Genomic DNA, 18,953 nt, shown 5'->3' with positions numbered 1-18,953 from the left:
GCATCTCTGCACCTGGGCTGCCAAGCTGAAGTGTCGGGTGCAAGGCCTCTGTACCGGGCACCCTATGAGCAAGTGAAACTAGACGAAGCACAAAGGAAAAGAACAAAAAAAGGTCAGGTCTTATTTTATTACCCAGATTCTATTTTTATTTCCTGAGAATTGTTTGGGGTTTTTTTGTTTTTGTTATTTTTATAAATTTATTTATTTATTTTTAGCTGTGTTGGGTCTTTGTTTCTGTGCGAGGGCTTTCTCTAGTTGTGGCAAGCGGGGGCCACTCTTCATCGCGGTGCGCGGGCCTCTCATTGTCGCGGCCTCTCTTGTTGCGGAGCACAGGCTCCAGGCGCGCAGGCTCAGTCGTTGTGGCTCGTGGGCCCAGTTGCTCCGCGGCATGTGGGATCTTCCCAGACCAGGGCTCGAACCCATGTCCCCTGCATTGGCAGGCAGATTCTCAACCACTGCGCCACCAGGGAAGCCTCTGAGAATTGTTAATGGTGTCAAATCCCTCCTCTGTCTTTTGTCCTGCTCCTCATTCTTGAGGGGCACTGAGGGGTGAAGTTCATCTTCTATAAATACTTCCTGCTGAGTTTGGGCATCGTACTAACCTGGGTGGAGGAGCAGAACGTCTCCTCAGCTGCCTTTAGATGTGTGTATGGTCACTAGGCTTCAGCCCTAACTATTCGTATCCCTGCGCGACCACCATTTGTCTAACCTTTTGGAGACAAAGGACGCCAGACAATTTAAGATACATGGCCCAAATATCAGCAAAAGAAAAATGACCATGTGTCAAATTTTTCCTGAAAATTAAGGTTTCTAGGTCTTTTGCCTGTAGGCCCAAGTGTGCCCTGATGTTGAGGCTTACTTCCTAGGTCAGGCGACTGGGATAGATCGTGACTATGGTTTCTGTACAATCATGCTCTGGGGGCCCCGTTTCTGTGGGTAGCAGGGTGGCAGGATTTAGCATGTGACAGGTTTCTATGGTAGCCACTGGGTTGTCCGAAAGCATAGCGTGACCTTGAATCGACCTTCTGGGGGACAGCCATTCCGTTCCCTTAGAACTTACTAAAGCCTGAACCTGGTGGAGTCTATACAGTGACTGGCTGACCAAATGTTAACTTTTCAGCCTCCTTTAGCAGGGTGGTAGTAGCTGCTCCTGCCCGTAGGAAAGGAGGCCATCCCTCAGCTGGTCCATCCAATTGTTTAGAGAAATAAGCAACCACCTGAGCAAGAGGTCCCAGTTCTCCAGCTAATGACCTGAGGGCGTTCCCCCTTCTCTCGTAAATGTAAAGGTCAAATGGTTTAGCTAAATCTGGGAGGGCCAGGGCAGGGGCCTGAAGGAATTGCTTTTTCAATTCGTGAAAGGCCCCTTCACATTCTGAATTTCATTCAAAAGGATCATCACCCTTTCCTTTCAACTTCCCATGTAGAGGCCTTGCTATTAGACCCTAGTTAGGGATCCGTATGTGGCAAAACCTGGCCTCCCCAGGAAACATGTAAGCTGTCTTGTAGTTTTAGGAGGGGCCAGGCTCCTGGGGTAGGCTTCTCTGACCTTCTGTGAGAACGAAGCCTATGTAGGTCACCTAGTTTGTGATATTTGAGCCTTTTTCTTGGACACCTTATATCCTTCATCAGCTAGGTCGTTCAGAGTGGTTACAGCCTGGTGGTGTTGGAGCCAATAGAATGAGACCTAGTTTGGTTCAGAAGCAAAGGAGAGTTTCATTCTTTGATCAAAGAATGGAGAGGTGTGACCTTGCACTCTACAGCACCTGCTTTCCCTTACAGACCATGGGCGAGGCTGCTTTATAGGATTCAGCTGGGAGAGCTGAAGGCGGGGCTGGGGAGTGAGGTGGGGTTCCTGCACATTAGGCTCAGGTGTGCTGCTCTCCAGACGCCAGATAGCAGTGCTCGGTGCGGCACCTCTGCAGCCGGTCCGCTGCCACCATCTTACTCGTGGGCAGCGCTTGTGCACACAGCCTGCCGAGCTGAAGTGTGGGCCCAACCATTTCACGCCAGGAGCTCTGGCCTGAAGCGCTGGGTGCAAGGCTTCCGCACACAACACCCTGTGAGCAAGTGAAACTGGACCGAGTTCACAGGAAAGAAAGGTTAGACTTTCTTTTATTACTCAGATTCTATTTTTATTTCCTGGGATTTGTTAATGGGCTTTGCTGGGGACACATCCGTTTGGAGATGACATGATTGAAGTGTCATAGTCAGTTATATCAAAGTGCTCATAGTTTTTCTTTTCTATAGATGAAAATGTTTTGAGTTCTGAAGAGCTGCAGGACAAATAGAACTTGGGCTTATCTTTCATAGTATTTTATGTTGCTACCACTTGTAATGTGTTTTTTCTCATGGGAAGTATTCTAAAAGTCAAGAGGCATCAAAATAATGATTTCTTTTTTAAGCCTAAGTGGGTAATATTTACATATAAATATTTAAAAATAAATAAAATTAAATGAATATACCCATGGTTGTTTGATTAATCATTAATTAAGGTTTTAATTCATTCAAATGTTAATTGAGTGCATCTGTGAAACAGGTCCTGGGCTACAATCTGGACCCAAAAGAAAAATAAGTCAAAGTCCTTCTTCTCAATGAGTTTATAATTCAGTGAGGAAGACAACTAAACATAATTACAACCCAGTTTGACAAATTGTGTGCTAGAAGGAAGCCCAAGATCTTGAAGCAGTATGGGAGAAGGGGAGCCTGATCCTGACGAGGGCATGTGTCAAGGAAGGCTTTGTGAGTGTGCTGCCTGAGATGAAAGCTGAAGATAAAGAGAGGGGGTCAGAAATGGCATTCCTGATGAGGGAGTAGTATGTTCAAAGGTGCAAGGGTGTTAGAGGGCATGGAACATTCCAGGAGCTGCAGACGGAGCAGACAGAGCCAATCCTACAGGGAGATCCTTAAACGGCTCCATGTGGGTAACTATACAAGCACAGCTCTGTCATCCAGTGCTCAGATTTCTCCGCATGTTTATCTCAGCCTTCCTCTAATATCTTTCTCCCCTCTGTTCAGGGTTATCTTAACTCGCTCCATACTTATTCCAAACTGTAAACCTTTTTTTCATAACGTTCTCAATCCTTAATACCTTTCCTATTCTCTTATGGTATTTGAACTTTTCCCCACTTTTCATTGCCTGTCTCAACTACTGCCTCTGCCAAGAAGACCTCTCTAACTATACCTGTTCACAGTGATCTCTCCTAGCTCCGAATTGATTTTGTCCTTCAAAACATACCTTAAGAATCTACTCCATTATTTTTTATTTATTTCAGGTGTTAATGTTGCATTTTCAACTCATTTGTGAATTTGGTAACGGTAGGTAACCCTTCGTGATTTTAATTTGTCTAGCTCAGTGTAGTGTATGATGAACACTCTTGGTCAGTACTGTAATTTGATAAATATTAATTGGACACTTTTTTTCAAGGCCACTGCTGTATGCTGATTGTATTTTGGAGTCCCTAGCCGCTTGTACAACTAGGTAGTAAAATGGGCAGGTTTTATTTCTCCTACACAAACTTATCCTGTGACCTGGGGAAATTAAGAAGAGTCAACTAGATCTGTATATATCATGTATACATCACTGAAACGCAATATACAGTGGAAATAGCAACTTCCAGAATAATACAGCATGATACTGTTTATGTAACTTTTAAGTGTATATACATACTATATACATTTTAATGGGCATACGTATGTATGTTAAAGAATTTAAAAAAATGGACTGGAAGTATACATGCAATTCATGCTAATGGGTGTCTCTGCATTAGGAGAGGAAGGTCAAAGAAAATTGCAATGTAGTCTATTTTTATTTTACAAAATAAAAAATCCAAAGCATATAAGATAAACTATTTTCAATGGTCAGTGTTGTTTTTCTAACAGTTAATATGTTGTGGGATTGTTTGTTGAATTATTCCATATAATTTTCTCTATTTGAAATTTTTTCTCAAACACCTAAACACACACACACACACACACACACACACACACACACACACACACACACACACACACACACACACACACACACACACACACAGAAATTGCATGTGTGTTCAAGAGCTGGAACATTTAGGAGCAAAGGAGACAAGGAAGGTGGAGAGAGAGCTCGAACAGCTCAATTACTGTGAGTAGAAAACTTTTCTTGTAAAATATTCCAGCCCCTGCTATTTTGCTATTATAGCTCCTTGTAGATCAGGAGACAATTCTAGTAAAAATAAATCCTGTGGCCTTTGCATGGTCTTTGGTTTACTGTAGGCTTCATGAGATAATACGGACACTGCGCTGGAGGGCTTCAGCTAACTCTCTCTCAATGAACTGCAGCTTCCTCTGCCTTTTCTCAACTGTATGATTTCAGGTGAGGTTAATGGGCATTAGTTATACCAGTAGGTGGAATATATGGGGCCTGAATTTTAATGCCTGACCCCCTGCCATTCTAAAGTCGAAACTGACCCAGGAGAGTTACAAATAGGTAGACAGCGTCAAGGGGCTGATCATTAACATTCCCGTAAAAACCGAGAGTGTGGGGTAGGTGGAGGGAGTCAGCAGTGATCTAGGGCCAGAGGGACCCGAGGACAGGACCAACCTATAAGGTCTGAATTGCTCTCACTTAAACTCACATCACTGGAAAACTTTAAACGAACAAACTGAGTTGATTCAACAAGATTGTGTGACCTTACAGCCAAGTTCAGCCTGAGGAGATATAAAGAACAATTGATTCCAAAAAAGGAGGGCCCAGTTATTTTAATATTAATTCACAGAGAGGGAAGTTCCTTTGAAATCCAAGTCTGCCTAGGTTCCTAAGAATAGGTCTTGAGGGGGACATTTTAAAATCCTTTGAAATTATGCCTCTAAAATTATGTATGTGTGTATATGTCTACGTGCATAGCATACAGGTACACATACATGTACACACATAAACATATAGACACAAAAGTATGTGATATGTATACATATATCATGATAATGTATAAATATACGTTATATTTATATATATACATGATAGATTATATGTATATAGATGCCAACAAATCAGTACCTATGATCAATAAATGTATGATGAATTGAGTGAGCATCACAAATAGAAAAAAGCTTAGTAAGAGTCATATTTTCCTCTTAATTGTCTTATCCTTGATGGAGATTTCTTAACCTTCCTGAGCTAGACTGAAGTTTCAGGATGCTTAGTGACAACTGGGACAGCTGGGCAGTTGGTGGGTTGAAGGGGAAGAACAGGGACTGATAAATCTCTCGTGTCTGGGAGGGTCCTACAGTCAGCAGCATGTGCCTTCCTCTCCTGCTGGCTAGGGGTGTGGTTCCTGTTCTCAGCTTAACAAGCAGTCACTGTGTGTGAGGCACCGCGCTAGGCACTCGACAAAGATCTTCTCATATAACCCTCACCACCAGACCAGCTAGGTACCAGTGTCCTCATTTTCAGAACAAAGAGCTTAGACTAAGTAGCTTTGCTCAGAGGCAGTAACTGAGAAGTGGCAGAGCTGCGTTTAAACAGGGGTCTGGCTGACTCCCAGTGCCTGCTTTAGTAATCACCAGTGAGATCGTACTCAACGGCAGATAGAAGGAGCTTTCTCTCTAGTGCAAGCTGAGGGACAGTTTGGGCTGCAGTTAGAAATAGGTACCATACATATGCCTACCCCAGCGATTGTGAGGACCGTAGAATACTCATTGACCATCAAAAGATGTTCCCAAACCACACACCAGAGGCCCCAGAGAGAGCTTTAGGGTGTCAGCTCTGCACCGGGTAGAAGGCCCCATAATTTGGGGAAAGAGCATGGGCCTTGGAGCTAGTTGAATTTATGATCAAATTCCACACCTGCCACTTAATAGTTTTGGAGTCTTGGGAAAGTTGCTTAACCTCACCGAGCCTGTTTCTGAAGCTCTAGAATGGTGACAGCAGTGCCTGCCTTGCAGAGTTAGCGTTAGTTCTGGAGAAAAGCAGGACACAGCACATGGCAGGTCCTAAACTGCAGGTAGCAATTTTTCTCAGCAACATGAATTATAACAAATTGTTGGTCATTGAACCTAAACAGAAGAAAATGTGCAGTGTTCTAGGTAGAGGGACAAGAGAGACCTAGTGTGAATACATGGCTCACAGGTTAGCAGCACAGAGATTCTCTGTGGAAATGGCCTCCCTTTTGCTGGTGAATGGGGTAGTAAGGTCCCAGGGGAGAGCACACAGTCTCCCCTACACGTATTTTGTAACATGGGTGATCCACAGGACCCTTTAATGGTGCTTGAACAGACTTTGGCAAGGCAGCTGGAGGGAGCGTGCTCTGGCTCTGGGGTGGAGTCAGTCTTTGGGCAGTTCTCCGTTTTGGTCCATTCTCTTGTGTGTGCTGAAGGTACCCAGTCCCTTGTATGTTGGCGTCTTTTAAGGACAGAGTTTTCTCTTTGACTGAATGGTTTGGTTTCTCTTTGAATGAGAATTTTCATTCCCAAGGGGAGCTCATACATACGCTTGTTAACGTGGATAGATATAGGGAACAAAGAAATGATAAACTTTAACAGCTAACATTTACTTAGCACTTACTTTGTGCCAGTCACCGTTTTACATGCTTTACATGTATTAGTCTTTAAATAATTTAATTCTCACAATAATACTATTAGGTTGATACTAGCGTTATCTCAGTTTATAGTTGAAGAAACAGGCACTGAGTATTTAGGTATGTTGCCCAAAGTCACAGAGTTCTTAAGTGGCAGAGCTGGCATTTAAACTCTGGTAGTCCAGCTCCAAAAGTCTTGCACAACTGGAGGCAATAATTGGTATTTACAGCCCCACAGGCTTCACATCATGGTGACAGAGTTGTGTACAAAGCAAAATGGCAGCTAACAGAAAGAGTCCCTGTAACTCAGCAGCTCAAAGGCTTTGCTACCCAGAGTTAAAGACATGCTCTTCAGGATTGTGTCACTGGCATCTAATTTTAGAGCAGTTAGGTAGCAGCAGGGATTCTAACCCGTATTTACTAAAATCAAATTAAATGTCTACTCATTTTGTTATCTTGGAAATATACCTTGCCTTAATGATATGGTAAGTGGATACAATGTCATGGCAAGATCACACAGTGTATCATCTTTGTTAGCTATACATAGGCCAGCTTTTGTGATGTTATTTCATAGGAACTCGTGTTTCTGAGTGTCTGATTTATGCATTCTCTAATTTCTTTTATGATCTACATGTTGCTTATTTTCCTTTCACAAATTTGCCTTGCTTGTAACAGAGAGTGTATTTTTGGTTCAAATGGATAGGTAACCTAAGATGTTCCAGGCCCTGGGAGTTCTGAAATGTTTTAAAGCTTTCCATTTAGAAAGAAACAAGTAGCAACGTAGTAAGAACTTGGGAGAACACACAGATACTAAATTTCATTCTGCTTGTTCTCATTTATAGCATAGACCTAGGGGTCTGTAATGCTGAACTCCTTTCTCTGACACACAGAATGATTGGGTTCTGGATTTCCATCCTTAATTGCAGAGACCATTGGCCTAATCATTTCTACCAAATGGATAAGGAGACTATGATTCAGATGACACAATACCATACTGAGCTATATAGTTGTAATCAGCAACGCATCCAGGGAACTGCGTGAATTTGGAGTACACCATCTGTTATTAGGCAATTCTGAATCCATGGAGCTTCATTCATTTGGATTCCACATCATGAACTTAAGATCACTGGACCTGACTTTGCCCACTGGGGAGAAGGTCTTGCTAAATATATAGACAAGTCAAGGCCTAGGCAAAATGGTGATGTTGGTGAACTTTTCGGTGTTGAACCTTCCCAATCAGCATCTCCTTTTCCTGCCATGATGATGCCACCTCTCTCTCTGGTGAATCATGCCTACGCCTCCATCTTCCTCCTCCTATCAAATTTGGGGCTTTTGAAATACTTTGATAAAATCACTTGCAGTAATAGGCAATTGACTGATAAGATTCCTTTTTTCTTTTCTTCATTATATTCTGGAACATTTGCATTTTAATAGAACTGAAGACTTTATCCAAAGGAATAAATGCATTCTAGAAGTAAGGAACTGGTCAAGCAAGTATAGTTTTGAAATTGAATATTTCTTTCTGGTACCCATGAACACATAAATGACCACTTTTACTGCATACTTGAAGGGTTGACCTTGCATATTAAATGTTCACTTGTTGAGAAAAATAAACTGTGTGCCAAGTCTTTTTGTTAACTATGAAAGACAAATGAAGAGAGTAATTATAAATGATGCTTAAATACAGTGTATCAGTATGGTCTGATAATACCTGTGCTTATAAAAACTAGTAAAATTTATTTTACATATAAACTTAATATTAAAATAAGCATTTCCATAATTTGAATTTTACACTACTCTAGAGAATAATAAGAAGGCTACAAAGGGCTGTAGAGATCAATGTTTCCAAAGTGTGGTCTCTGTCCCGGCAGCATCAGCACCACCTGGGAACTTGATAGAAATGCACATTCTTAGGCTCCACCTGAGAAATGCCACATCCAGAACCCTGGAGGTGAGCCCAGCAGTCTGTTTTAACAAGCTCTCTGGGTAATTCTGATGCACTCTAAAGTTTGAGAACCAAGGTTGTAGATGATTATGCTTGAACTCATCCTATTCACAGATGAGTAAACTGAGGCCCAGAAAGATTAAGAGGCTGAGCAGAGCTGGTGATTTTTAGTACAGTGTTCGTTTTACCAGCCTAAGGTACGTCCCTCTGGCTAATCAGTTTGAATGAGTGAGATTTGCTGCAGCATCTTTGATTGGCAGGACAGTCAACTCGCCCCCAATTGTGTGACTTTACCCTTGTAAGGCCCGGGGGTGAGACTTGAACAACTTCAATCTCTTGGAGCCTCTCAGGGATCAAGCTGCTCCATATTCACTCTCTTTAAAAAGTTCAGCATTCATTTTCCTGTAGAGTTGGGGTTAGTCTTCCTGAGCTGCATACGAATAAGATGAATGAATTTATTACCAAAAGCTAGATTAAGTTTTGCAGCTGTTCCGCCTGGGGATCTAGTAGAGAAATGGGCCAGCACAACCGAAAATCCTTTACTGACCAAGGCAGTCTGAAAATGCAATCTTACATGGTAAGTAGCATTCAGAAATACTGAAATGAAGTGAAAAATTAAAATGACTTTTGCCTAAACATGTGGGAATGGGGAAATCCTGGGGTACCAGCAAACATATATCAGAGCTGTGGAATGCAGACGCTGTCTTTTTAGCTGGCTCACCTCAACGGGATGCCACTTGTGGATGTAGGAATGAGAATTCACATTCAAAACTTCAAGGGGCTGTATAAATTTTAGGACAAATACTGATGTTTGTGACGCTAGCAACCTCATTTATCCATTTATCTCTAAATCACAACCTCTAAACTAGGCAGTGTCTGGGAACTGATATCTTCTGACCTGCTCTCCTCAGTATAGGAATGTCAACATGTGCATTCATTCATTCTTTTCTTCATGAATGCAGCCATTTATCCTGCCAATATTTTAAAACTATCACTATATGCCAGGACTATTCTGGGATTGTTTTTCTCTCATTTCTTGCCTTTTATTCATGATGGAGTGAGTAATTTTTATCTTCTATTTTTCCCTGTACCAATTTGGAAGTTGCACGTTCTGTTTCTTTCTTTTAGTAGTTACCCTAGAAATTTTACCAGATATACTTAAATTATTGAAGTGTAAAGTTAACCAAAACCTTGACCCTCCTCCCAGTAATACAAGTTCTTTTCAAAGTTTAATTCAATTTATCCCCCCTTGACTCTTGTTACTGTGTTGTATTTTTAAGTCTACCTAAAAACAAAAACAATTAACATAATTATTACTGTCTTATACAATCAATGTTGATTAATATTAGTTTACTTTATTCCATCCTGCACTTCAGATCCTACGTCTAGAATTACTTTCCTTTAGATTTTCTTTTAGTAAGAGTATGCTAGTGATGGTCTCTCTTAGATAGATAGATGTCTTTATTTTTACTTCACTTTTTTATTGAAGTATAATTGACTTAGAAAATTATACTAGTTTCAGGCATACAATGTAGTGATTCAATACCTTTATATATTATAAAATGATCACCATGATAAGTCTAGTTACTTCATTCTTGAAAGATACTTCACAGGATATAGACTTTTAGGTTGGCAGGCATTTTCTTTTAGCACTTTGAAAGCTTTATTCCACTATTATCAGGACTCCATTGATGTGTTGAGAAATCAGCTCTCTAACTTATTCCTTTGCATACGACCTGGCTTCCCCACCTTCCCCTCACCCGCAGCTTAAAAAAATTTTTTTCTTCTTGTTGATTTTCAGCAATTTTAATATAATGTACTTTTTTGGAATTTATTTTAATTTATTCTATTTCTGATGCAGTAGGTTTCTTGACTCTCTGGATTGCTGTCTGATTAGTCCCTGAAAAATTTCAGATATAAGCATACTCCGTTTTATTGAGCTTTGTTTTATTGTACTTTGCAGATATTGCATTTTTGCAAATTGAAGATTTGTGGCAATCCTACACTGAGTAAAACTATTGGAGCCATTTTCCCAACAGCATTTGCTCACTTTGTGTCTCTGTGTTACATTTTGGTAATTCTTGAAATATTTCAAACTTTTTCATTATTATTATATTTGTTATAGTGATCTTTGATTTTACTACTATGACTCGCTGAAGACTTAGATGATGGTTAGCATTTTTTAGCAATAAAGTGTTTTTTAATTCAGGTATGTACATGTTTTTAGACTTACTGCTACTGTACTCTTAATAGACTATAGTATAGTATAAACATAACTGTCATAGGCACTGGGAAACCACAAAATTTGTGTGACTTGCTTTATTGCAATATTTGCTTTATTTTGTTTGTCTGTAACTGAACCTACAATATCTCCAAGGTATACCTGTGTCATCTTTTCAAATATTGCCCTGACCCTTGCTGTCTCTTCTCTCATTTTAGTTCTTCAATATTTATACCTTGTCATTGTATTTTCCCCATCTCTTACCCCCTCTTCTGTATTTTCTGCCTCTTTTTTCCTCCTGATGCTGAATTCAGGATCATTTATCCTGTCTTATTGTCCTAATATAGGGTAGGCATTCAGTGAATCTTTGTTGAATGAAATGAAATATTGAACTAAAATGTTCTTACTATATGAAAATAGTTTTCATACAACTTGAAAAACCTGGTCTGATACAATCCTTTCAATTTTCTGTTGCAAAAACTGAGGCCTAGCATCAAAAAATCTACCAACAATAAATGCTGGAGAGGGTGTGGAGAAAAGGGAACCCTCTTGCACTGTTGATGGGAATATAAATTGATACAGCCACTGTGGAGAACTGTATGGAGGTTCCTTAAAAAACTAAAAATAGAACTACCATATGACCCAGCAATCCCACTACTGGGCATATACCCTGAGAAAACCATAATTCAAAAAGAGTCATATACCACAATGTTCATTGCAGCTCTATTTACAGTAGCCAGGACATGGAAGCAACCTAAGTGTCCATCATCGGATGAATGGATAAAGAAGATGTGGCACATATATACAGTGGAATATTACTCAGCCATAAAAAGAAACAAATTTGAGTTATTTGTAGTGAGATGGATGGACCTAGAGTCTGTCACACAGAGTGAAGTAAGTCAGAAAGAGAAAAACAAATACCATATGCTAACACATATATATGGAATCTAAAAAAAAAAAAAAAATGGTTTGTAGAACCTAGGCGCAGGACAGGAATAAAGATGCAGATGTAGAGAATGGACTTGAGGACACGGGGAAGGGGAAAGGTAAGCTGGGACGAAGTGAGAGAGTGGCATGGACATATATACACTACCAAATGTAAAATAGATAGCTAGTGGGAAGCAGCCGCACAGCACAGGGAGGTCAGCTCAGTGATTTCTATCCACCTAGAGGGGTGGGATAGGGAGGGTGGGAGGGAGACGCAAGAGGGAGGGGATATGAGGATATATGTATACATATAGCTGATTCACTTTGTTATACAGCAGAAACTGACACACTATTGTAAAACAATTATACTCCAATAAAGATGTTAAAAAAATACCAAAACGCTGAGGCCTGTGGGTTAAATGACTTAGCCAAGGTCATAGAGCTAGGTAATAGCATATCTGGCCCTAGAAATCAGATCTGACTCTAAATCCATTGTTCTTTCCACTTCATCACACAATTTCTCATTCTAATCCAAAATATTACAATATAGATAATGGTAATATGGGTTCAACATTTTAACTGTATTCACTTATGAGGAGTTACATTGTTATTTACAAAATAACCTATTTCCTCTATTAGTGACCAATAAGAAATAAGGAATTCAGAAGTGATGTAGGGAAGGACAGTGGATGGTTTAAGAACTAATCAAGGAGGGTTTTGATAACTCTCGGTAAGATAGTGACTTACTGGTGGAAAGCCCTCAGGTAAATAAAGCATCTGCTCATTCACTAGTTTGGCAAAATCCAACCAGAAGCGTAACAGGAAAAATAGTAGATTACAATGAAGTCTTGTCTATACTAAAGTGATGAAGAGTGTTTAGAGAACGATAAGGGCTTATACTAATGCCTGAATAATTAGCCCTAAGATGTGAGCCTTTTATCACAATTCTAAGAACAGTTGTCTGCTGAAAATAGACTCTTCTACATGAGTGAGGACAAAACTGAAATTAGTTAAACAAGATCTGTGAATGCAATCTGTGGGGAGACATAAGTTATGGGGGAAAGTGGAAATGCAGAGAAAATACAAGATAAATCCAAACACCTGCAACAAAGTGTATGTATGTGAGTGTACGTGAGGTGGTGATGGGAGGAGGGGTGAGGGAAAAATTAATTTTTATCAGTTATTTAGAAAAACTATAAAACAACAATATTTATATATGAATACATCAATGTAATAGCCTAAAAGACTTTTATGAACATTTGGAGTAAATTAATAAAGTGTCCTACTGGAGTGCAGTTTTGAGAGATACCATATTTTGTATCTTTTTGCTTTTGGCTATTTGAACACATTTTTTGAAAATTATATTTACTCATATACTTTCTCAGTTCTCCCCAATTGTGTTAGTTCCCAATACAAAATTATGGGATGGTAAAAAGAATAAAATATATTAACTCCAGGTACTCACTTTGTCACACTTCTCTCCCTCAGCTTTGAAGCAATAATCATTTCCATGTACCTGTTCAGTTCCTCCCAGTTGCCCTGTATACTACATTGCTTCACAAACATAACACATACTTATGTGATGATAGATGAGGAGAGAAACAATTCTTTCATGTTCTTCTCCCCTCCTTAATTTTTATCCTTCCTCCCCGTCACGATAAACTCACTAGTTCCAAGTCTCAGAGTAACATGACTCTAAGAGCAGCTTTCCAGAGAGGAGGGGCAACCCTGACTTGTAGAACAAAGAAGAATGACTAACGGCCTGGATCTGTGGGAAAGGGGGCAGCATCCAAGCCTAAACCACAAACTACAGATACCTTGGCCATGTGCTTCCTCTCTATAACCTTAAAGTGACAAAGCAAAAGATATAGACCAATATATGCCCTCCTTCTCTTCACCCCAATAAAGAATGTCATCATATCACAAAATGATAAGATCTGACACATTCTCTGAAGATCGTCTTTTTTCAAGCAGCCATCTGCATTAAAGCCATCTGTCAGTTTTTCTTGCTTATTAGTCACATCCCTGAGAAACCAATTGTAGTATCTACTAATCCTAAAAGGCCATGAAATATTATTGATCAGAAATTGGAAAGGATGGCATTTCGTTGCACATAGTCTGCATCCTTAGAGTGCAAAATAAAGCACTGAAAATTTAATTTTTATCAGCATAAAAAGCCAAGCAAGAATACTCATCCCTCAATGTGTATTTTTTTCTGCCTCCTTCTCCTTTGTTTTGGTTAGTTGGTTGGAATTTAATTTGTTTTGTGTCCTGAAACTGATGAGGGTAAATTTTTTTTGTCCTGAATTTTTCTTCTTTGTTTGCTTGTCATAACTGATGTGCACAGGAGGTGATTATTCACGCAAACTATACAAGCCTAATCTTTTTCCAAATTTCAAGTTTAATCCAGGGGGAGCTTTAAAACTAGAAGCATAGAAAGAGCCCTTGTTCATTTGTCAGATATCCTAGCATCAAGACTCTAGACTTGAAATTTGGGTAGGTTATTTGACATGATTTACTTTGCTATATATAATTTAAAGATAATATCTTTTTTATTGAACTGTAGTTGGTTTGCAGTATTAGCTTCAGGTGTACAACATAGTGATTCAATATTTTTATAAATTATACTCCATTTAAAATTATTACAAAATAATGGCTATAGCTCCCAGTGCTGTACAATATATCCTTGTTGCTTATTTATTTTATATATAGTTGTTTGTGTCTCTTAATCCCCTACCCCTATCTCGCCCCTCCTTCCTTCCCTCTCCCCACTGGTAACCACTAGTTTGTTCTCTATATCTGAGTCTGTTTCATTTTTGTTTTATACATTCATTTGTTTTATTTGTTAGATTCCACATATAAGTGATAACAGAGTATTTGTCTTTTTCTGTTCTGACTTATTTCACTAAGCATAATACTCTCTAGGTCCTTCCATGTTGTTGCAAATGGCAGAATTTCATGGATGAGTAATATTCTGTTGTATATAAATACCACACCTTCTTTATCTGTTCATCTGTTGATTGGCACTTAGGTTGCTTCCATATCTTGGCTATTGTAAATAATGCTGCTAACACTGAGGTGTGTGTCTTTTCAAATTAGTGTTTTTATCTTCTTCGGATATATACCCAACAGTGGAATTGCTGGATCATATGGTAGTTCTATTTTTAGTTTTTTGAAGAACCTCCCTATTGTTTTCCATAGTGGCTGCACCAATTTACATTCCCGACAACAATGTACTAGGGTTCTCATTTCTCCACATCCTCTCCAACATTTGTTACTTGTACACTGTTTGATGATAGCTATTCTGACAAGTGTGAGGTGATATCTCATTGCGGTTTTGATTTGCATTTCTCTGATTAGTGATGTTGAGCATTTTTTCATGTGCCTTGTGACCATCTGTATATTTTCTTTGGAAAAGTGTCTATTCAGGTCTTCTGCCTATTGTTTAATGAGTTGTATGAGCTGTTTATATATTTTTGATATTAACCCCTTATCGGTCAAATCATTTGCAACTATTTTCTCTCATTCAGTAGGTTGTCTTTTATGTTGATGTTTTCCTTTGGTGTGCAAATCTTTTATATTTAATTAAGTCCCATTTGTTTATTTATGCTTTTCTTTTGCCTTAGGAGACAGACCCAAAAAAATATTGCTACCACTTATGTCAAAGAGTTTTCTGCCTATGTTCTCTCCTAGGAGTTTTATGGTTTCAGGGCTTACATTTAGATCTTTAATCCATTTTGAGTTTATTTTTGTTTATGGTGTGAGGAAATATTCTAATCTCATTCTTTTGCATGTAGCTGTCTAGTTTTCCCAACATCACTTATTGAAGAGACTGTCTTTTCCCCATTGTATATTCTTGCCTCCTTTGTCGTAGATTAATTGACCATAAGCGCGTGGGTTTATTTCTGGGCTCTCTATTCTGTTATTTGATCTATTTGTCTGTTTTAAAGCTAATAATAGCTTTTTAAAACAAGTACCTGGGTCCAAAAATAGAGTTGCTTATAAAAGATGAAATATATTCATTAATTCACTCATTCAATTATCTACCCATCCATCTATCTATCCAACCATCCTTTTAAAAAAATATTTATTTCTAACATGTGCCAGGAAGTGAGGGTAAAGCAGCGAACAAAACAAAATGTTTGCCCTAATAAAGCTTAATTTCTAGTAGGGAAAAATAAACATGTTATAATAATTAAGCTATATAGTATGTCAGATGATCATAGATGTTACGGAGTAAGTAAGGAGTTGTTACGGAATAAGTAGGGAGGTGGGTTATGGAGTTTTGGTTTTAAATTGAGTGAGCAAGGAAGTCTTCACAGAGAAGGTGACATTTGCGCAAAGACCTAAAGGAGATGAGAGAATGAGCCATGCAGGTATCTGGGGGCAAAGGTAACCAAGAAAACTGTAGGTATTAAATTCCTGAGGCAGGAATGTGCCTGCCATATTCAAGAAAAGGCCAGGAAGCCAGTGTGGCTGGAGTGTCTTGAGAAAGGGCAGAGTAGTGGAAGATAAGATCAGAGAGATAGTGGAGGGACAGTTAGTAAATGTAGGGTCCTGAAGGCCCCTGAAGGGACTCTGGCTTTTATTCTGGTTGCAGTGGGAACCATGAAAGATTTGGGGCAGAGAAGTGATATGCTCTGACTTAGCTTTTGGATTCCTTGTTGAAAAGAAGCTGTGTTGAGGTGGAAAAGGTGCGGGAGTAAAGGCAGAAAAGGAGGCTAGTTAGGAGGCTATTGCTGTCATCTGGGCCAGGGTAGGAGCAGCAAGGTGGTGAGAACTAGTAACTTCTGACATATTTTGAAAGTAGAGTCAGGTAGATTTGCTATTTAGAAAGGAAAGAGAAAGAAATTAAGGATGTTTATAGGATTTGGCCTAAGGAATTTGAATAGTGGAGCTGTCCTATACTGGTAGGATGGGACGTGCTGGGGAGAAGCCAGTTTGATGAGGAAGATGAGGAAGTGGGTGTTTGACTGATGAGTTCGAAGAGCACCCAACTAGGAGCCAGACCACACTGAGTCCTTGCGGGTGGGAAGCAGGTGATGGGCAGAGATGACTGAATGGCCATCCGGGCTTGAAGGTTCTTACTCCTTACAGAGGGGAACAGGCATGAAGACAGATAAACACAGTAGAAGGCAAACTAGCCTAGGCTGCAGGAACAGTGCCATTTCCACCCAGAACTTTCCCTTGGGATGGAAATAAGTGGCCCTCTATATGGCTCGAACTTTTAATCACTTATTCAGTCTTGAGACTAGGCACAATCAATTTCACACCTCATCTGATTACAACCCTTCCTTGACACCATTAGTGATAAGACTGGAAGAGACGTCTATTGCCCTGCACACACTTGAAAAACACACTTTGATGGCTATGTGATTATATACCTCTTTGAAAAAAAGTTTCAAGTAAAATCAAATCCTTTCGCTGCTATCTCCCACCTTCACCTTTTTGTTCTATACATTTTTGCCCAATCTTTTTGCCTGAAGCTGGAAATTATGCAGTTAAGATTTGTCTTCACCACTATGCTAACATAGACAAGAAGTTCTATTGCCACCATGCATAATTATCAGTGATTTGATTAGTCCCATGAGTTTTCAGAACAAAGTCTTTCTAAGATTGGTTTTAAATGAAATTTAGGGGTATAAAGAATAATTGTTAAGGCAGTTTAAAATCAATGCCTAAGACTGAATGAACACCAGTAAGAATTATAATGATTGTGCTGAGGTGGTAGATTGTAGGTGTTTTCTTTTTTTCCAATTTTTTTTTAAACAGCTTTTTAAAAATTAATTAATTAATTAATTAGTTAATTAATGGCTGTGTTGGGTCTTCGTTTCTGTACGAGGGCTTTCTCCAGTTGCGGCAAGCGGGGGCCACTCTTCATCGTGGTGCGCGGGCTTCTCACCGTCGCGGCCTCTCTTGTTGCGGAGCACAGGCTCCAGACACGCAGGCTCAGTAATTGTGGCTCACGGGCCTAGTTGCTCCGTGGCATGTGGGGTCTTCCCAGACCAGGGCTCGAACCCGTGTCCCCTGCATTGGCAGGCAGATTCTCAACCACTGCGCCAACAGGGAAGCCCTTTTTAAACATCTTTATTGGAGTATAATTGCTTTACAATGGTGTGTTACTTTCTGCTGTATAACAAAGTGAATTAGCTATATGTATACATATATCCCCATATCCCCTCCCTCTTGTATTTCCCTCCCACCCTATGTTTTTATTATTTAAAAATATACAGGAAAGAACCATTGTCATAGTTCTTTTTTTTTTTTAATTTTTATTGGAGTATAGTTGATTTACAATGTTGTGTTAGTTTCAGGTGTACCGCAAAGTGAATCAGTTATACATATATTATACATATATCCACTCTTTTTTAAAATTCTTTTACCATATAGGCCATTACAGAGTATTCAGTAGAGTTCCATGTGCTATATAGTAGGTTCTTATTAGTTATCTATTTTATATTTAGTACTTGTATATGTCAATCCCAGTCTCCCAGTTTATCCCTCCCCCCACCTTGTCCCCTGGTAACCATAAGTTTGTTTTCTACATCTGCAACTGTACTACTCTTTTGTAAATAAGTTCATTTGTACCTTCTTTTCTTTTAACATCTTTATTGGAGTATAATTGCTTTACAATGGTGTGTTAGTTACTGCTTTATAACAAAGTGAATCAGCTATACACATACATATATTCCCCATATCTCCTCCCTCTTGTGTCTCCCTCCCACCCTCCCTATCCCACCCCTCTAGGTGGTCACAAAGCAACGAGCTGATCTCCCTGTGCTATGCGGCTGCTTCCCACTAGCTATCTATTTTACATTTGGTTGTATATATAAGTTCATGCCACTCTCTCACTTTGTCCCAGCTTACCCTTCCCCCTCCCTGCGTCCTCAAGTCCATTCTCTACATCTGTGTCATAGTTCTCTATTGGATTGATATAGTGTGTTTAAACATTTGATTTTTAAAAATATCTTTGTTTTGAACAACATTGCAAAGGTAGTATACCATGTGTTTGTGCTACACGCCAATTTTTCCTTGCTTATTACTATGCCTACTGTTCCAGTGAACTGACAATGGGAGTGAAGAATAGTGGTGCCTTGTCCTAATGGACATCAACATGACCTAAAGCCACTCACTTGGGCTTCTTTGAGTACCCCACTCACCTCAGTCTCCTCCAGGGAGAGGTTTAGATGCACAGGGTGGGGAAAGTATGGGGCCAATACTCAGAGAGATGAAAACAAATAAACAGATACAACTGTTGGATGATACAGATTACTGAGATTGGAATGTGGTGGGATCATTTTCCACA

General features: G+C 39.5%; 1 long non-coding RNA gene across 1 annotated transcript; it reads right to left on the bottom strand.

Annotated features, from left to right (window-relative positions):
• Positions 1 to 108: 108 nt before the first annotated feature.
• LOC309657880 lies at positions 109 to 6,581 on the bottom strand. The gene is made up of 2 exons (XR_014261946.1): positions 3,992 to 6,581; positions 109 to 3,951 (listed from the first exon to the last, which is right to left on the bottom strand). It is a non-coding gene; the product is annotated as an uncharacterized lncRNA (long non-coding RNA).
• Positions 6,582 to 18,953: the final 12,372 nt, after the last annotated feature.

This window comes from Balaenoptera physalus (assembly GCF_965194825.1).
Source record: "Balaenoptera physalus genome assembly, chromosome: 3".
Taxonomy (NCBI): Eukaryota; Metazoa; Chordata; class Mammalia; order Artiodactyla; family Balaenopteridae; genus Balaenoptera; species Balaenoptera physalus.
Note: the sequence above shows the minus strand (reverse complement) of the source record. Positions and strands in the feature narration are given on the sequence as shown.